The sequence below is a fragment of the Petaurus breviceps genome, unplaced genomic scaffold (genome assembly GCF_028583685.1).
Source record: "Petaurus breviceps papuanus isolate PSGF00001 unplaced genomic scaffold, PetGlider_PUasm1.0 164, whole genome shotgun sequence".
In the NCBI taxonomy this organism is placed as follows: domain Eukaryota; kingdom Metazoa; phylum Chordata; class Mammalia; order Diprotodontia; family Petauridae; genus Petaurus; species Petaurus breviceps.
Genome location: NW_027185735.1, coordinates 16,075,702 through 16,094,908, shown reverse-complemented (window position 1 = coordinate 16,094,908; position 19,207 = coordinate 16,075,702). Strand labels below are relative to the sequence as shown.

Sequence of the window (19,207 nt, the reverse complement as noted above, 5' to 3'; positions counted from 1 at the left end):
CTGACTGCTTATATTCGAGATCCATAAATCAGCACTTTTGTCAGATATTTACAATCAGGACACTGCAAACCATCTATGGAAAATGCCTTCTCTCAGATCTTTTTCCCTGAACACTGAGGAAGCTTAGGAATGTTTTAAAACCAGGAATAGTTAATCTTTTTTTGCGTGTCATGGACAAATATGGTGAAGCCTATGAGATCCCTTTCATAATAATATTTTTAAATGCAGAAAATAAAATAAACAGGATTATAAAGCTATATTGAAATAGTTATTTTTCAAAAGGTTGACAAATCTAAAAATGAAATCCTGTTTTATGCAATCCAGGACATAAAGAATAAGACACAATCACCCCATTTCTTTCATTTATATTTTAATGAGGAAAAAAAAATTCCACATAAATGCACAGAAAGCTTCTCTCCATGAGCACATACATGCTTCACCTCAGATTTGTAGCCCATGGGCCTGTTTCCACAAGTCAAAGACTCAGGACAAATGTGTAAGGTTAAAGATAGCACATCATCTAAACTACTTATAATTACTACTTGACTTCAGAAAGGTCCTCTGTCACCACTTTACACACAGCAAATAGAAGAATCCCTTCCCTCATAATGGAAATACAGAGCACACTGGTATGGAATGCCAAAGCTATTTTTTTAAACATAACTCATGTCAACACTCTACAGAGAAGAAAAATATTCCTTTCCCTCAACTAGAAGTACCTACCATAGATAAAAAGAGGGCATGGGGCATGAGATTTGAATCACCGTATTTGTCATAGATAATAAAGTGAGATGAAAAACGATGAACACAAAAAATAACATCTTAATATCTGGCAATTGTAATTATTTTAGTTGTTTAATAAAAACTACCGAAACATACTCCATATTGCTCACTTCTTTACTCCACAGCAAAATGCCACAAGTGCCTGGTAATTTTCAACAATATTTACAATTATTTTTGGTTTAAAATGTCAGCAACCAATAAAGCCCAAATCAAATTCAGCCACTGCCATGCTGGACAGAGTCACTCTTTTCAAATCTTTTCATAAGGTCAGTAAGCCCAAAGCCTTTACAGAGCATGACAGTTTCAGGAGGATTTCATCAATATGGGTACTTCTTCTGATGGTACAGAATGCAACTTATCCATGCCCTCTCATTACTCCTGCCTCTGTCTTCTCATAAATTCTTCACAAGAGATACAACCAACACATTAGGGCCTTCCTCTAGAGTTTATGATATATTCTAAAAGTACCAATGGAACATAGAGGTTGTTGTCTCTTGGTTATGTTCTTTTTTTTTCTTTAATGTGTGCATTTTTATTTGAACTGTTCTTAAGTCAGTGTACAGGTAAAGCTCCTCCCCTCTCCCAAGTACTGGCACCAATCTCAAAAATCGCAGGGAGACTAGAAAAGTCCTCATTCACATCTATGTTGGGGGCAGGGAGGGAATTTTGGAAGCTTTTTTTAAAAAAAGAAAGGAACAAGTATTAAGGCAGAAGATATAAAAAGTTTTTTTTAAGGATTACATAATTTACACTTAAAGCCATACTAGTACCTCCCCCCTCCCCCTTCCCCTTGGGATCTGTTACATGGCTCCTTGACAGCCTTCACAGAGGCCTAGAACTGTCACAATGCATTAGACGGTATTTGGAATGACTATAAAAAAAAAAAAAAACAACAAATGTACAGAGTCCTAAAGATGCCCTGGAGAACTTTGCGGATGTTTGCCTCCAACATACCTAGACTGCTCATCACCTTCACCGTTCCAGTTTTTAAATCCTGAGTCAAGCGCCAAAAAAAAACCCAACACAAAAACAAATAAAGCCATGCCAATCTCATCTCTTTTTTGGGGCAATTATCATGTCATCATGTCGCACCCTTTGACAAAAAAAATTTAAAAACAACACAAACATGTCCACCATGCGGTGGACAATGGAGGGCCCAGATTCATCATACTCCTGCTTGCTGATCCACATCTGCTGGAAGGTGGAGAGAGATGCCAGGATGGAGCCTCCAATCCAGACAGAGTATTTGCACTCAGGCGGGGCAATGATCTTGATTTTCATTGTGCTGGGAGCTAGGGCTGTAATCTCCTTCTGTATCCTGTCAGCAATGCCTGGGTACATGGTGGTACCACCTGACAACATGGTGTTGGCATACAAATCCTTACGGATGTCAACATCACACTTCATGATTGAGTTGAAGGTAGTTTCGTGGATTCCACAGGATTCCATACCTAAGAAAAATGGTTGGAAGAGAGCTTCTGGGCACTGGAACCTCTTGTTGCCAATGATAACCTGACGATCAGGGAGCTCATAGCTGTTTTCTAGAGAGGAGCTGGATGCAGCAGTGGCCATCTCCTGCTCAAAGTCTAGGGCAACATAACACAGCTTCTCCTTGATGTCATGCACGATTTCCCTCTCAGCTGTGGTGGTGAAACTGTATCCTCTCTTGGTCAGGATCTTCATGAGGCAGTCTGTCAGATCACGGCCAGCCAGATCCAGATGGAAGATGGCGTGGGGAAGGGCATAACCTTCATAGATGGGCACAGTGTGGGTCACACCATCACTGGAGTCCATCACAATACCAGTGGTACGACCAGAGGCATACAGGGACAGTACAGCCTGGATAGCAACATACATGGCTAGGGTATTGAAGGTCTCAAACATAATCTGAGTCATCTTTTTTCTGTTGGCTTGTTCAGGGGGGCTTGTTCAGGGGGGCTTCTGTGAGCAGCACAGGGTGCTCTTCAGGGGCCACACAGAGCTTGTTGTAGAAAGTATGATGCCAGATCTTCTCCGTGTCATCCCAGTTGGTGACAATACCATGTTCAATGGGGTACTTCAGGGTCAGAATACCTCTCTTGCTCTGGGCCTCATCCCTCACATAGCTGTCTTTCTGGCCCATACCCAACATCATACCCTGATGTCTGAGGCACCCAACAATGGAAGGGAAGACAGCCCGAGGGGCATCATCTCCTGCAAAGCCAGCTTTGCACATTCCAGAGCCATTGTCAACAACGAGAGCAGCAATATCATCATCCATGGCGAAGTTTGAAGTGGCAAGTTTAAACCCTTAAGAGAGGAGGTGGTGCTGCACCTGGAGGCAGGGGGGAGGCAAGTGCACGCTGGGTGGAAGAGCTCACAGCTCTCTTGGTTATGTTCTAATCTCACTATGTAACTGACCTTCCTCTTCTCCCCATTGTTTATCATCTCAAATGATACCCTTTATATACTTTTCCTGGGAAGTTCTCTGATAACATAATGTGGCACTGTTACCCTCTCTATTTATCTCTCCATTGCACCAAGGGATTTTTTTTTTGCTTCCTTTGGTCACATGAGAAAACAAACTCTATCTAGCTGGTTTATTATTAGTCTCTCTTAAAAAGAGCCTCCAGGCCAGGGATTTTTAACCATTTTTGTGTCATGGACCCCTTGGGAAGCTCAGTGAAACATATGGATCCCTTCTCAGAAAGATGTTTTTACTTGTTTTTACTTGTTTTTGTTTGTTTTGTTTTTTGCTTTTTTGGAGGGGGAAGGTAGGGCAACTGGGGTTAAGTGACTTGCCCAAGGTCACACAGCTAGTTGTTTGTGTGTGTATGTGTGTTAAGTGTTAAGTGTTTGAGGCTGGACTTGAACTCAGGTCCTCCTGACTCCAGGACCAGTGTTCTATTCACTGTGCCACCTAGCCGCCCAAGAAAGATGTTTTTTAAATGAATAAAATACACCGAATTACCAAGAAAACAAATTATGTCAAAATAATTACAAGGAAAAGTTCATAGACACCATCTTCTTCCCCACACCCCCCCCCCCAAAATCCAGTTAATAATCACTGCAGCTATGCCATCTTTCGATTTAGTTGTAAATTCCTTTTGTCCTATAGTATTATTTAAAGAAAGAATGTCAATATTGTTGTGATTCAGATCCTCCAACAAAGCTAACTTACTGGTATGACTGGAAAAGAATCTCATGGGTAGATTACTGTTTATAAACAGCCTAAGAATTGTATGATTCTTAGAACTCTTTGCCTCCATTTCCTACATTCTGTAACTGTCACTGAAGACAGACGAGGGCCACATAGAACACAAAATGGATCTTTTATTTTCCTTCCTTTCTCCTATTCCCTTCTTCTTTTCTCCCTCTATTCCTTACTCTGTTCCTTCCTTCTTTCTTTCTCATTTCTTTGCCATGGTCAAATAATTAATCATGTAATGGCCAGCCTTTTGGTGATGAGGTTCTCTGTAATTACCAAGGCTAGTCCACTGAAAGCACATGCAACTTGCTAAGACCACAATTTGTGGCATAAACTTTGGAGCCAGGAAAAATTTTTTTTTCCCAAACCTGGGTTACTTCCATGCCAAAATGAAGGAGAAGGTTAGGAAGCTAAGGAGGAACACCGTAAATTATTTTAATTAATAGTATCAATTACACAGAAAAAAAAACATCTAATCTTTTAAAAATTATATTCAGGTGCCCCTGGGGAATGGCTGAAAAAAACCACATTGTGGAAATATAATGGAATACTATAGTGCTGTAAAAAATGACAAAAAGGAATAGCTTCAGAAAAACGGGAAGATTTATATGAACTGATTCTGGAGCCAGGAGAACAATTCATATAGTACAATAATTATTACAGCATTGAACGACTTAAAAGCTCTGATCAATGCAATATCAGAAAATCAATGAAGTATGCCACCTACCTCCTGACAGTGAGGTGATGGATATTAGATATAGAATAAGATATATATTTTTGGACATGGCTTATGGAAGAATGTAGTTTGACTTGACAATGTAAATTTGCTACAAGGGTTTTCATTTTCTCTTTCACTTTTTTTCCAAATAGGATGAGAAGCTTGAAGGGAGAAAAAAATAAATTTTGTTAATTGAAAATTTAATTTTGAAAAGTAGAAACATGGTCATTGAAGACAAGTAACACATTAGGAAGGTTTTTAATATACCTCAAACTTTTAAAAACCCAATTCCTAACAACTCTTCTCAAGAATAAATTAATAATATTCTGACTGAGAGACAGGGTGGAGTAAATGGACAGAGAATCAATCTCAAAGACAGAAAGACCTAAGTTCAAGTTCCTCCTCCAACACATACTGGCTGTTACCTTAGGTAACTATGGCCTTTCTGTGCCATAAACAATTCTCTAAGAACTTAAGATGAAAGTCAAGGACCTACTACAATGACAGTAGGATTTAATTCAGTAATAAGTTCCTAAAACCAATAAATGATAGGATTGATATAAATAATAAAATATAATAATAATGCCATTATAAGAGAAAGCAAAAATAATAACAGTATCTAAAATGACTTTTCTTTATAACCCCAGCACTTACCAAAGCACATATCAATTAAATGATTTTGAAAATGAGATGACCCTATTTAGAATCAAACTTTCAAAAGCCCTTTTTCAGTTTTACAGCATGAATCTGACTAGAAGAACTCTATTAAAACAACAATAACAATAATAACTAACATTTATATAGTCCTTACTATGTTCCAGGTACTGTGCATTAGCACTTTAAAAATATCATCTTATTTGATCTGAATTAAAAGCAAGTATTTAAAAAAATTTATTTCTGCTATTAGCATTATAAACAAAAACATCCTCCCATAATATTTTACACAGTATAAAAACATTTTATGACCTGGACACAATGGTATATCCTGCAACAAATGCCATGGTTAAGAAACACAGAAGAAAAGGTAGAATTATTTAGGCATACTCCTAAAGATAAACTTCATATACCAATATGGTAGAAGCAGCTTGAGAAAATTACTGAAAATCCAGAGAAAAACACTAGTAGATTATAACATTTAGCCAAGTTGTAGTAGAAAATTGAACACTAAACAGCTCAATTAAATCCTACAAAAATTAAATATAGGTAAAAGAATACAGGCAATTACAGTATATCAGAAATTCTTGATATCCATAATCAGCAATTGAAAGGAAAGGTCAAAAGGTTAAGGTGAATTAAGAATCAAAGTAGTACAAAGAACAAAATAAAAAATTAAACAAACAAAAACTGTATGACAACAGCTTGAGAAGCAAAGAAATGAGAGACAAAAGAGAAAACCCAAAATAAGAAGTGGAAGATTTGTGGTTGTCTATATGGTCAAAATAAATCTAATACAATGAATGCAAGCTGTATTAAATGTGAGATGAAAAAATCTTTTGAGTGCAAATAATAAATAGCAGAAAAATCGTATTAAAGGTAGTGACTAAAACTTTCTTTTCTGTAAAATGGGACAACAGTGGGTCAAGACAAGTTCCATAAAAATTATTTGATCTAGTGATTCAGAGTACTTTGTGATTTACTAGCAAAGTACTTAACTAGCTTCCTCTCTGATTTAAGTATGATCCCATATTATCTAACAAGAGGTATCACTCACTTGTCACTAATATAAGAACACCAATGATCCAAATATAGGTCACATACACGCTTATGTACTTTATATTAAGCATTCACAGCTTTTATCCCTGAAAAAAAAAACCAAAAAAACCTATTAACATTTATCAAAAAACAACTTCTAAACTCAATTAATTGGCAATAGAGAAAAAAAAATGGTATTCCAATAAGTCCCAGAGGTTGAAAGAGCAACTGATTATTCATTTGATGACTACTGAATAAGCTATCCAAAAGTGGCTGTAACATTTCCACTACTTTTTTGAATCTTGAAAAGACTTTAAGGGGATGCCCATCAATTGGGGAATGGCTAAACAAGTTGTGGTATATGAATGTAATGGAATACTATTGTGCTATAAGAAATGAGGGGCAGGCAGACAGACTTCATAATAAGCTGGAGAGACTTATATAAACTGATGTTGAGTGAGAAGAGCAGAACCAGGAGAAATTTATCACACAGTTACAGACACAACATTATGTGTGACAACAAACTTTGATAGACTGGGCTTCTCTCAGCAATGTAGGGTTATAAGACAACTCCAAAAGACTCAAGATGGAAAGAGATATCCACATCCAGAGAAAGAACTACAGAATCTGAACGCAGATTGAAGCAAACTATTTGCTCTCTTTTTCTTTTTTTGTTTTGTTTCCTCTTTCCCACTGTTCATTCGATTGGGTATAATAATCCTTCTTTACAACCAGCCTGTCACACTGCTATAGGTAACTCTTTTCTAAGACTATAATTTGCAGAGGGGGCCAGGTTAAGTTGCTTAACCTGAGAGTTGCCTATACCCATGAAATCTCAGGTATAGTCCCTATCATAACTAATCATATTACAATATAAGTATCCAAAAATGTTTATATTAATAGATGCAAAAAAGTCTTTGATATAGTACAACACTCATTTATTCTACAAATCCAATATAGACATAAAGAAATCTTTTTTTTAAATGATAAAAATATCTAACAACCTAATAGCTATGCAATGCAATATGCAATGGAGAAACAACAGAAGCTTTCCCATTAATTAAAGAACTGAAACAAGGATATGACATTTCTCTGTTGTTATCTGATAGGTTTTAAAAATGGTATCAATAGCAGTAACAGAAGAGAAATAAAGGCAAAAAAATACGTAAAGGAGATAAAACTATCCCTATTTTCCGTCAACATGTGATTTAATTAGAAAATCTTAATTAGCTAAAAAACTAATTTTAAATTAACAGCTTAGGAAAATTAGCAGATTATAAAATACCCCCCTCCCCAATCAACAGAAATATTACATAGAAACAATAAAATCCAGGCAGCAAACACAGAAAGAGAAATCCTACTCAAAATAACAAAATGAATAAAATATCTGGGATTCAATCTTCCAAAGCATACTTATGAAGATACAATTACAAAATGCATCTTGAAGAAATGGAAGAACAATTTAAGGAATTAGAAGAATATACAGTGCTAATGATTGGGCCATATGAAATAAAATTAAAATATTACTAAAATTAATTTATAGATTTTATATAGATATAGAAAAATCACCAAGGTAACAGTTACTGAGTCAGAGAAAATTAATTTGAAGGGATATAGTACAAAAAGTAGGAATGGAAATGATAATATTTCATTACCTCAAACTATGTGTAAGAGTACTGAAATTTGAAGTTCCCTCTGTATTGCCAACCTAACAAGTACTTAGCACTTAGTTTCAAATTAAGCCTCTGTAAAGAAACAGAAGGTATGAACCCCTGTTGCTGATGTAACAGGAAGGAGCTGAACAGGGAGGAACTAATACCATATATAAGGAAAATCCCCAGCTGGGAGAGTCAGAACTTCTTGGGGCAAGCATCGTGGAGGCAGAGCAGCTAATGCAGAGAAAGAGAGAATTTCTCTCAGCCAACATCTGGAGACTGGGCTGCTAGTGCTGGACTGAAGAGTGAACTGAGAAGAGAAATGAGAATTGAGAAATGAGACAGAATTTCAAGCTAGAGAAAGTGATTTTGATTTTGAGAACAGAACTGGAGAAAGTGATTTTGATTTTGAGAATAGAACTTGTGGTGATGGAGCTTCTTCTGAGAGCCAGCCAAACTACAGAGAGCTTCCAAGAACCAGCTGGAGTTGCCAAAGACTTCCACGGGCCAGCCGGAGCTGCCAGAGGAAGCGTGACTGTGGCTTTAGTACTTTGTCTGTTTTGGGTCTATGTTGATATCACAAGCAGAAAGTAAATTGAGATGATAGTGCTGACCATGTGTGTGAATACTGTTGTAACTCTGCTAAGCCTGATGTGTGTAGATATTGTTGTGGCTCTGTTAAGTTTTCTCTTCCCAGAAACAGAAACTTTGAAGGACTTGAGGTGGACTGGACACTGTGAACTTCAATGGGGAGCAGAAACTTCAAGGAGAGCTGGACAAGGAACTGGGTGGGAGCTGCCTGCCTTTGAACTCAGGTGGTAGTTGGTTAGATTTGGGCAGGAGCTGGGACTATGAAAGAGGAACCATGGAAGCTGGGAGACTGCCTCAAGTCAAGATGAAAAGACCTCTCCTTGGGTGTTTAATGCTGACTGATGAAATTATAACTTACTTGTGACCTAGGATGGCCTTTGTACTTTCCACTACCCCTTAAAAGGGTACTGATAAGTGACTGATGATACTGTAACTTGATTGCACCCTGTAGATGGAAGACTTTGACCTTTGTACTTTGTGATTGAATTAAGGAGGTACTAAATGACTGACTTACTAAATTAATGTACTTTGTTTAGAACTATGTGACCATTTGGTGAAAACTATGTGGTCATTTTAGTGATAAGCTGTGACATGGTGAATGGTATATTTTGATTTTCTGTAAATGTTTTGCTCTGATTTGTTACTGAATAGAGAGTTCACTATACTGTACAATCAGAACCTTGAAAGCTGTTCACAGCAGCAATCCTCTGGAAAGCTGCTAGTGCTTGGCTTTACACTATGTTATGAAACAATAGCAATGAAAAGCATTTGGTATTGGTTAAAATTTAGGAAAGTATGTTAATGGAGCAGACAAGACAATGAAGAACTAGATGTTCAGCCATATGAAGAAATGATCCAAATTGTTAATAAGAGAAATCCGAGTTAAAAAAAAAAACAACTTTGAGTAGAGTTCTATCCCAATTAGATTGGTAAAGATAACAGAAATTGAAAATGAAAATTGTTAGAGGTTATATGGGAGAATAGATACACTACGGCCTCATCTCTGCAGAAATTTAAGCTGGTCTAGCCATTCTAGAAGGCAGTCAGTAAACTCTGTATATACCCTGACACAGTAATACCATTAGGTACTAAAATAAAGAGGGAAAGGACATACATACAAAAATAGTAACAGTTTTTATTATAGTATAGAGCTAAAAACAAAGAGGGGCACACTTCAATTGGTAAATGACTGAGATTATCATATGTAAATATAATGCAGGGCTCTTAACCTAGGGACCATAAACTCACTAAGGAGTTTGTGGATAGATTTTAGAGGGCTCATAAATTTATTATTATTACTTTGGTAACTGTATTTCAATATAATTGACTTTTTTTGTACTATTTTGTGTTTTATTTTAAAACTATATTGAGAAAATTTATCTATGAGCTTTACCAGTCTGCCAAAGGGGTCCATGACAAAAAAAAGATTGGGACCCTCTGAAATTATAAATTATTATTACAAACTATTAAATTATGAAAGGGATGCTGAATTTAGAAGTTGGGAAGATTTAGATAACTAATAGAAAATGAAGTGTGTAAAACCAGAATAATCTACAACACTGTAAAGAAAACCAGCTTTGAAACTCTTAAGGAATCTGATCAATGCAATGACTAATCATGATTCCAAAGAACTGATGTTTAAGCATGCTACCAGCTTCTTGAAAGAGGCTAGAATTACAAAAGAAATAGGCATTTTTAAGCAATTAAACTCTGCATGCCTTTTGATCCAAGTGATACTGCTAGTAGATCTATACCCCAAAAAGATCAAAGAAAGAGGAAAAGGACCTATATATTTAAATATTTATGGCAGCTTTTTTTTGTTTTTGTGGAGGCAAAGAACTGGAAATTGAGAGAATATTTATCAACTGGAAAATAGATGAAGAAGTTATGGTTCATGAATATAATGAAATAATATTGTGCTATGAGAAACAACGAAAGGAATGGTTTCAGAACAAACTCAGGAAGACTTACATGAAATGATGCAAAGTGAAGTGAGCAGAACAATGAAAACAATATACAAAGGAACAGCAAAATTAAAATGATAATCAACTTTGAAAGACTTGATAACTGTGATCACCACAATAGCCAGCCAAAATTATGAAGGGTTCATGATGAAAGATGCTATTCACCTCCTGAAAGAGAACACTCAGAATGAAGACTAAAGCACATTTCCTTCTACTTCTTTTTCTTGCCTTTAAAAAAATTTATTTGTTTATTTATTTTCAGTTTTCAACATTCATTTCCACAAAATTTTGAGTTACAAATTTTCTCTGTCTTTCCCCTACCCTACCCCAAGACAGAGAGCCTTCCCACAATAAATTCTCTCTTATATCTGCCCCATTCCCCCTCTAACTTTCTAGTAGATCAAGATGGATTTCTATACCCCAGTACCTGTATATCTTATTTCCAAGGTGCATGTAAAAAACAAGTTTGTTTTTAAAACTCTGATTTCCAGATTTTTTCCCTTCTTCCCTCCTCACCTACCCCAACTGGGAAGACAAGCAATTCAACATAGGTGTACATGTGTAGTTACGCAAAACGTTTCCATAGTAGTTATATTGTGAAAAACTAACTATATTTCCCTTTATCATATCCTGCCCCCCACATATTCTATTTTCTGCTTTGACCTTGTTCCTTTTCAAAAGTCTTTGGTTTTAACTACCCTCACCCCCAATCTTCTCTCCCTTCTATTATCCCCCTTCTTATCCCCTTCCCCCCTACTTTCCTGTAGGGTAAGATACCCACTGGAGTGTGTATGTTATTCCCTCCTTAAGCCAAATTCAATGAGAGTGGGGTTGACCCATTCCCTTTCACCTTTCTGCTCTTCCCCTCCACTGTAACAATTTTCTCTTGCCTCTTTCGTATGATAATTTACACTATTCTATCTTTCCCTTTCTCCTCTCACCTCTTATTTTTTCAATATCATTCCTTCCTATTCAGCTGATCCTGTGTCCCCTGTTCATGTATACATGTACACATATATAGATACTCACATATGTATTTATACACACAAACACCCTCCTATATATACATATGTATGTATGCATACATATACACACACACACATATATTCCCTTCAACTATCCTCATACTGAGAAAAGTCTCACAAGTTACAATTATTGTTTTTTGACACAGGAAAGTAAATAGTTCAACTTTAATAAGTTCCTTATTATTTCTTTTTCCTGTTAACTTTTCATGCTTCTCTTGATTCTTGTATTTGAAAGTCAAATGTTCTGTTGAGTTCTGCTTTTTTTCCACAGGAATACTTGAAAATCCTCTATTTCATGAATGACCATATTTTCCCCTGACACATTATATACTCAGTTATGCAACAGGTGATTCTTGGTTTTAATCCTAGCTCCTTTGACCTCCAGAACATCATATTCCAAGCCTGTAGATTCCTTAGTGTAGAAGCTGCTAGTTCTTGTGTTATCTTGATTGTTTCCACACTACTCAAATTGTTTCTTCCTGGCAGCTTGTAATATTTTTTCTTTGACCTGGGAACTTTGGAATTTGGCTATAATATTCCTAGGAGATTTCTTTTTGGGATCTTTTTCAGGAGGTGATCTATAGATTCTTTCAATCTCTATTTTGCCCTCTGGTTCTAAAACCAGGGCAATTTTCCTTCAGAATTTCTTCAAGGATGATTTCTAGGTTCTTTTTTTTTGATTATGGCTTTCATGTAGTCCAATAATTTTTAAATTATCTCTACTGAATCTATTTTCCAGGTCAGTGGTTTTTCCAATGAGATATTTCACATTGCCTTCTATTTTTTCATTTGTTTGTATCTGCTTTATAGTATCTTGATTTCTCATAAAGTCATTAGCTTCTAATTGCTCCAATTTAATTTTAAAGGAATTATTCTCTTCAGTGAATTTTTGAAATTCCTTTTCCATCTGGGCAATTCAGCTTTTTAAGGCATTCTTCTCCTAACTGGCTTTTTGGACCTCTTTTGCCATTTGAGTTAGTCTACTTTTTAAGGTGTTATTTTATTCAGTGTTTTTTGGGGGACTCCTTTAGCATGTTGTTGAGTCTCTTTTCATGATTTTCTTGCATCATTCTCATTTCTCTTCCTAATTTCTCCTCCAATTCTCTTACTTGATTTTCAAAATACTTCTTGAACTCCTCCACAGCCTATAACCAGTTTATATTTTTCTTGGAAGCTTTTGATGCAAGAGTTTTGATTTTGCTGACTTCCTCTCATTCCGTGTTTTGATCCTTTTTGTCCCAAAAAAAGGATGCTATGATCTGATTGCACTTCCTCTGCTTGCTCATCTTGCCAGGCAATTACTTGACTTTTGAGCTCTTTGCCACAGCAGAACTATGCTTCCAGAGTGAAGAGAGCTGTGTCCCAAATTGCTGGGGTTTTCACAGTTGTAAGAGCTATGAGGAGAGCGCCCTCTCTACAGCCATGACAAGCTGTGGCACACCTGGAGTTTCTCATCCCAGGACCACCAACCAAGACCACAATCCAGATCCAAGCACGTCAAAGCAAGAATGATTGCCCTCTGAATAATCACTGGGTGCCCCTAAGATCTATAGGCCAGGAGCTCTGGAGGCAGCCACGTGGCAACACCTGCAGCCTCTGGACCTCTGCTATCTCTCGCCCTGGGGTCAGGGGCCAGACCACATTCTTTTCTACCCAGTTCCAAGAGAGTTCCCTACTGACCTTTTACTTTTCTTTGGTGTTTATGGATTGAGAAGTCTGGAAACCAAGACAGCTGCTGGTGATTCACTCTCCTGAAGTCTGCTCAGGCCAGTCTATGCATCTGTCACCACAGGTCTGGGACAGTGCATCTCTGAAAGTCCTGTGCGTGGCTCCCAGTCTGGTGCGATAGAACTTTCCTGTCTACCTGCCAGGCTGCCTTCAGCGGGAGCTTTGTTTCTATCTGTCACTATCTGGGTTCTGTAGCTAAAAAAACTTGTTTAAAGTCATATTTTACAGGTATTAGAAGTGGTTGGAGTGGGAGCTCAGCCAAGTTCCTGCTTTTACTCTGCCATCTTGGCTCCGCCCCTCTTGCCTATTTTGGGGGGGGGGAGGGTGGAGAATAAGATTAATGCAGAAATTTATTTTGTATAAATACCAATATTTGAAATGTGTTTTATTTTTCATGCTCTCTTAATGTGGAGGTGGGGGGGGTGGGAGGATTTCAGAGGGAGAGAAGTTTGGAACTAAAAATCAAATCAAACTTAAAAAATATATCATATAACATAACTGACGGGTAGGGCAATGGGCCAGGGGCCAGTATGCCAGTGATGGTATTTGAAAAAGTAGAATTCTAATTAGAAAAATATTCATCAAAAACTAGAACACAATATAATGAAGTATAATGTTAGTGGAATATGGAGATCTTCCCCATCCATTAAAAGACCTTTGTGACCACATATGTCCCCTTTTCACTGGGAACAGGAGCCGTGTTCCCAGGTCTAAAGGTACACAGGTATTTCAAACACAGCTGTGATACATCCTGAGTCACACAGAGCCCATTGCAGGGAGGAACTTGCTTGAAGGGAGGCTTTCATACCTTTGTGTACTAAGTTAATTGGAGTGTGGTGCCTTCTGGCTCAGATATTAGTTGAAAACCATATATATCTGGAGGTTTGTATTTTATTTTGGAGCTCACTCATGAGAAGGACCTTTTGCTTCCCTGGATGGGACTCTGAGTAGCCATTTGTTAAGAGTGCCCTAACTTCTCAGATGCTGGTGCTCTCCCGGTCTGATAGTATATGTAGGTGATGGTCATGTATGTAGGTGTTACTCCCTGTATGTTGAATCTCTATGTTAATTTCTTTCTGTTTCTCTACTCTTATTTTCTCTACATTCAGGGTGAAGACCCTTCCCATGAAATAGTGAATGACCTTTACCTTCTTTATTTCTCTGCTTTCATTTTCTCCATGTTCAGGGTACTGAACTTTCCCCTGAAGTAGTGAATGACATATATATATTTAATTAAAGTAAGACTGTTGACCCCTTTAAAGCTGTCTTTCCTGTAGAAAAGCAGAACAAAGAACCTGTGCTAGCAGGTTGTCCTGGGGGTGCTAAGGGGCTTGCTAATACATGAAGAAAAAAAAACTATAGCAATTCCAATTTATATGTATCAAACAACTCAGAGGATAAATTTGTAAGAGAAAGGTAAATAGAAATACAAGAGACAAAACATAATGATAACTCAAAACCATAAGCCTCCCCTAATCTGAATGTGACAGGTCAAATTAAAGGTTTAACAACAACAACAAAAATCACACATACAGGGCGCACAGAGGCAGGCCAGGAGGAGGCCTAATCAACAAGGGGGACAAGTCGTCCCACCAACCACAAGGGCCCCTACCAGGCCTATCACCAAAGGGCTGGAACTGGAAAGAGCAAGGTAAGAATCAAATGCAGGGCCCTTGTCCAGGACAGCAAATACTCCTGGGACTACCACTGCCCAGAAATTTAAAAAGCCCCTATTCAGGACATCCAAGGACCAGGATGGCAGAGTGAACCCAACTGCTCCAATCCTCCCCTCTGACCCTGAAAGCATAGTAACTATTGCCCCAGGGCAAAACCCTAAAAAACCCTAAAGGCTTGGGATCCTTGGAAGAAGGGCGTGGCTAGGGCCCTGCCTCAAAATGGGTAGAAAGCAGACTACAAAGACTCTGGAGTCCTTCTATCCTCAGAGGGAGGAAACAAACACAGAGGGAGACAATGTGGACTCCACACCCACAGCTGAAACTTCCAATAGGGAATGGGTCCCAAGCACAGAAAGCTCTCCTAGATGAGCTCAAAAGGAACTTTGAAAACCAAAAGAGAGAGATAGAAGCCAAAATGAATAATTCTTTTAAAATCAAAATTGCAGAATTAGAAAAACATTACAATGAAGAAAACAGCTCCTTAAAAAGAAAAGTGTGGGATATGGAGAAGGAGCTCCAAAAACTAACCCAGGAAAATAATTTGCTAAAAACTAGAATCAACCAAATTGAAGCAAATAACTCTATGAGGAACCAAGAATTAGTCAAACAAAAAACAAGAATGAAAAATTAGAGAAAGAGGTAAAATACATCAATGGAAAAATAACTGACCTGGAAAACAGATTCAGGAGAGATAATCTGAGAATCATAGGCCTACCAGAAAATCATGATGAAAAAATGAACCTGGACAACATTTTCCAAGAGCTCATTAAGGAAAACTACCCTCAGATACTAGAATCTGAGGGTAAAATAGAAACTGAGAAAATCTACCAGTCACCTCCTGAAAGAGATCCCAAATTGAAAAATCCTCGAAATGTTGTGGCCAAACTCCAGAACTACCAAGTAAAAGAGAAAATACTTCAAGTGGCCAGAAAGAAACAATTCAAATATTGAGGAACCACAGTGAGGATTGCACAGGATTTGGCAGCCTCAACACTGAGAGATCTGAGGAAGTGGAATTCAATTTTCCACAAGGCAAAAGAGCTTGGTACAACCAAGGATCACCTACCCAGCAAGACTGAGCATATTCTTAAAGGTAAAGAGATGGTCTTTCAACTATATAACAAATTTCCAGACCTTCCTGATGAAAAAGCCAGAGCTCAATGGAAAATTCAACCTCCAATTACAAGATGCAAGAGTGACATAGAAAGGTAAACAAGGAAAACACACACACACACACACGCACACCCTGTTATTTAATAAGAGCAAACTGTTTATAGACAAGAAGAGGGTATGAGCATAAATTACACAAAATGATGATTAAAAAAAATCTTGTTAAGGGCTACAAAGGGACTGCAATGGAAGAAGATGAATGAATGAAGTGGAAAAGGGTAAATTATGCCACACAAAGAGGCATAAAAACAATATAGCAGAGGAAAAGAAGGGTATTATATGAGCTTTTCCCTTATTGGTTCTGGTGCAAGGAGGGAATAACACAACCAGTTAAACATAGGACTCTATGGAGAAGAGAAGAAAAACATATCATAATAGAGGGAAAGAAGGGAGGGAGAGGAGCTTCGCATGAGAAGAAATAACATAACTTTATTAAGTATAAAAATATCCTACAGTAGATAGGAGGGGGAAAGGCACATGAAAGGCGGGGGTTAGTAGGGAGGGAAGAAGTAAGGGAGAAGGGGAGGAAAAGGGAGGAGGGTGATAAGGGAATACTGAAGGCAGCAGTGGTCAAAAGGAAAACTATTAAGGAGGGGAAGGGAGAAGGGGGAAAAAATATAAGCATTAACGGGGGGGGGGAGAATGGGATGGGGAAAAAAAAAAAGAAAATCATTATGTGAATGTGAATGGAATGAACTCTCCCATAAAACAGAGGTACAGAGCACAATGGATTAAAAATCATAATCCTACAATATGTTATTTACAAGAAACACATCTGAAAAAGAGGGATACACACAGGTAAAGGTAAAAGGCTGGAGTAAAATATATCATGCCTCAGCTAAAGTAAAAAAAAGCAGGGGTAGCAATCCTTATCTCAGATAAAGCAAAAGCAAAAATTGATCTAATTAAAAGAGATAAGGAAGGAAACTATATCCTGCTAAAAGGCACTGTCGAGAATGAAGCAATATCATTACTTAACATATATGCACCAAGTGGTATAGCATCCAAATTCCTATAGAAGAAAGTAAGGAAATTAGAGGAAGAAATAGATAGCAAAACTATACTAGAGGGAGACCTTAATCTCCCCCTCTCTGAAATTGATAAATACAATCTCAAAATAAACAAGACCGAAGTTAAGGAGGTGAATAGAATTTTAGAGGGGGTAGGTATCATAGATCTCTGGAGAAAACTGAATGGGGATAAAAAGGAATATACCTTCTTCTCAGTGGCACATGGCACATATACAAAAACTAACCTTGTACTAGGACACAAAAACCTCACAATTCAGTGCAGAAAGGCAGAAATACTAAATGCATCATTCTCAGATCATGATGCAATAAAAATCATGCAATCAAGGGCCATGGAAAGACAGAATAAAAACTAATTGAAAACTAAACAATTTAATCCTAAATAATGAGTGGGTCAAAAAAGAACTCAGAGAAACAATCAGTAACTTCATTCAAGAGAATGACAACAATGAGACAACATACCAAAATTTGTGGGATGCAGCAAAGGCAGTTCTTAGGGGAAGTTTTATATCCCTGAGTGCATACATGAATAAATTAGAGAAAAGAGAGGTCAATGAATTGGGCATGCAATTGAAAAAGCTAGAAAAAAAACAAACAAATTGAAAATCCCCAATTAAATACTAAATGAGAAATAATGAAAACCAAAGGAGAGATTAATAAAATTGAAATTAAGAAAACTATTGAATTAATAAATGAAACTAAGAGCTGATTTTATGAAAAAACCAATAAAATTGATAGACCCTTAGTCGATATGATAAAAAAAGAAAGAAAAAAACAAATTTATGAGTATCAAAAATGAAAAGGGTGAACCTACCACCAATGAAGAAGAAATTAAAACAATAATTAGGAATTATTTTACTCAGTTGTATGCACATAAATTTGACAATCTTAGTGAAATGGTTGGATATTCACAAAAATATAAGTTGCCCAAATTAACTGGAGAAGTAAATTATTTAAATAACCCCATCTCAGAAAAAGAAATCGAACAAGCCATCTGTGGACTCCCTAGGAAAAAGTCTCCAGGGCCAGATGGATTTACTAGTGAATTTTATCAAACATTTAAAGAACAATTGATTCCAATACTCTACAAATTATTTGGGAAAATTAGTGAAGAAGGAGTCCTACCAAATTCTTTTTATGACACAAATAGGGTACTGATACCTAAATCAAGAAGAGATAAAACAGAGAAAGAAAATTATAGACCAATCTCCCTCATGAATATAGATACAAAAAATTTAAACAAAATATTAGCAAAAAGACTACAGCAACTTATCACAAGAATAATATACTTTGATCAGGTAGGATTTATTCCAGGAATGCAAGGATGGTTTAATATTAGGAAAACCATCAGTATAATTGATCATATCAACAATAAAACTAGCAAAAACCACATGATTATCTCAATAAATGCAGAAAAGGCTTTTGACAAAATACAACATCCATTCCTATTAAAAACACTAGAAAGTATAGGAATACATGGAGCCTTTCTTAAAATAATAGGTAGCATCTATTTAAAGCCATCAGCAAGTATTATATGTAATGGGGAGAAACTAGAAGTATTTCCAATAAGATCAGGGGTAAAACAAGGGTGTCCACTATCACCCCTCTTATTCAATCTGGTACAGAAATGTTACTAGTAGCAATTAGAGAAGAAAAAGAAATCAAAGGAATCAAATTAGGCAAAGAAGAGACCAAGCTATCACTCTTTGCAGATGATATGATGATATACTTAGAGAATCCTAGAGAATCAAGTAAAAAGCTACTTGAGACAATAAATAAATTGGGCAAAGTTGCAGGATATAAAATAAATCCACATAAATCCTGTGTATTTCTAATGAAATTCAACAGCAAGAGATAGAAAGAGAGTCCATTTAAAGTTGCTGTAGACATTACGAAATATTTGGGCATCTACCTGACCAAAAAAAAAAAACCTAAGACCTATATGAACACAACTACAGAACACTATTCACAAAAATAAAGTCATATCTAA

The 19,207-nt window shown here is 36.9% G+C and overlaps 1 protein-coding gene, 1 long non-coding RNA gene and 1 pseudogene across 7 annotated transcripts in view; 1 reads left to right on the top strand and 2 right to left on the bottom strand.

Moving 5' to 3' along the window:
• FUT8 (fucosyltransferase 8) overlaps window positions 1–19,207 on the bottom strand; it is a 491,667-nt gene that overhangs the window by 94,559 nt on the left and 377,901 nt on the right. The gene's annotated exons all lie outside the window — the stretch shown is intronic.
• On the top strand, window positions 635–3,065 carry LOC138156897 (uncharacterized). Its single transcript, XR_011167245.1, has 2 exons — window positions 635–1,688; window positions 2,950–3,065. It is a non-coding gene; the product is annotated as an uncharacterized lncRNA (long non-coding RNA).
• Window positions 1,722–2,925, bottom strand: LOC138156896 (actin, cytoplasmic 2-like; annotated as a pseudogene).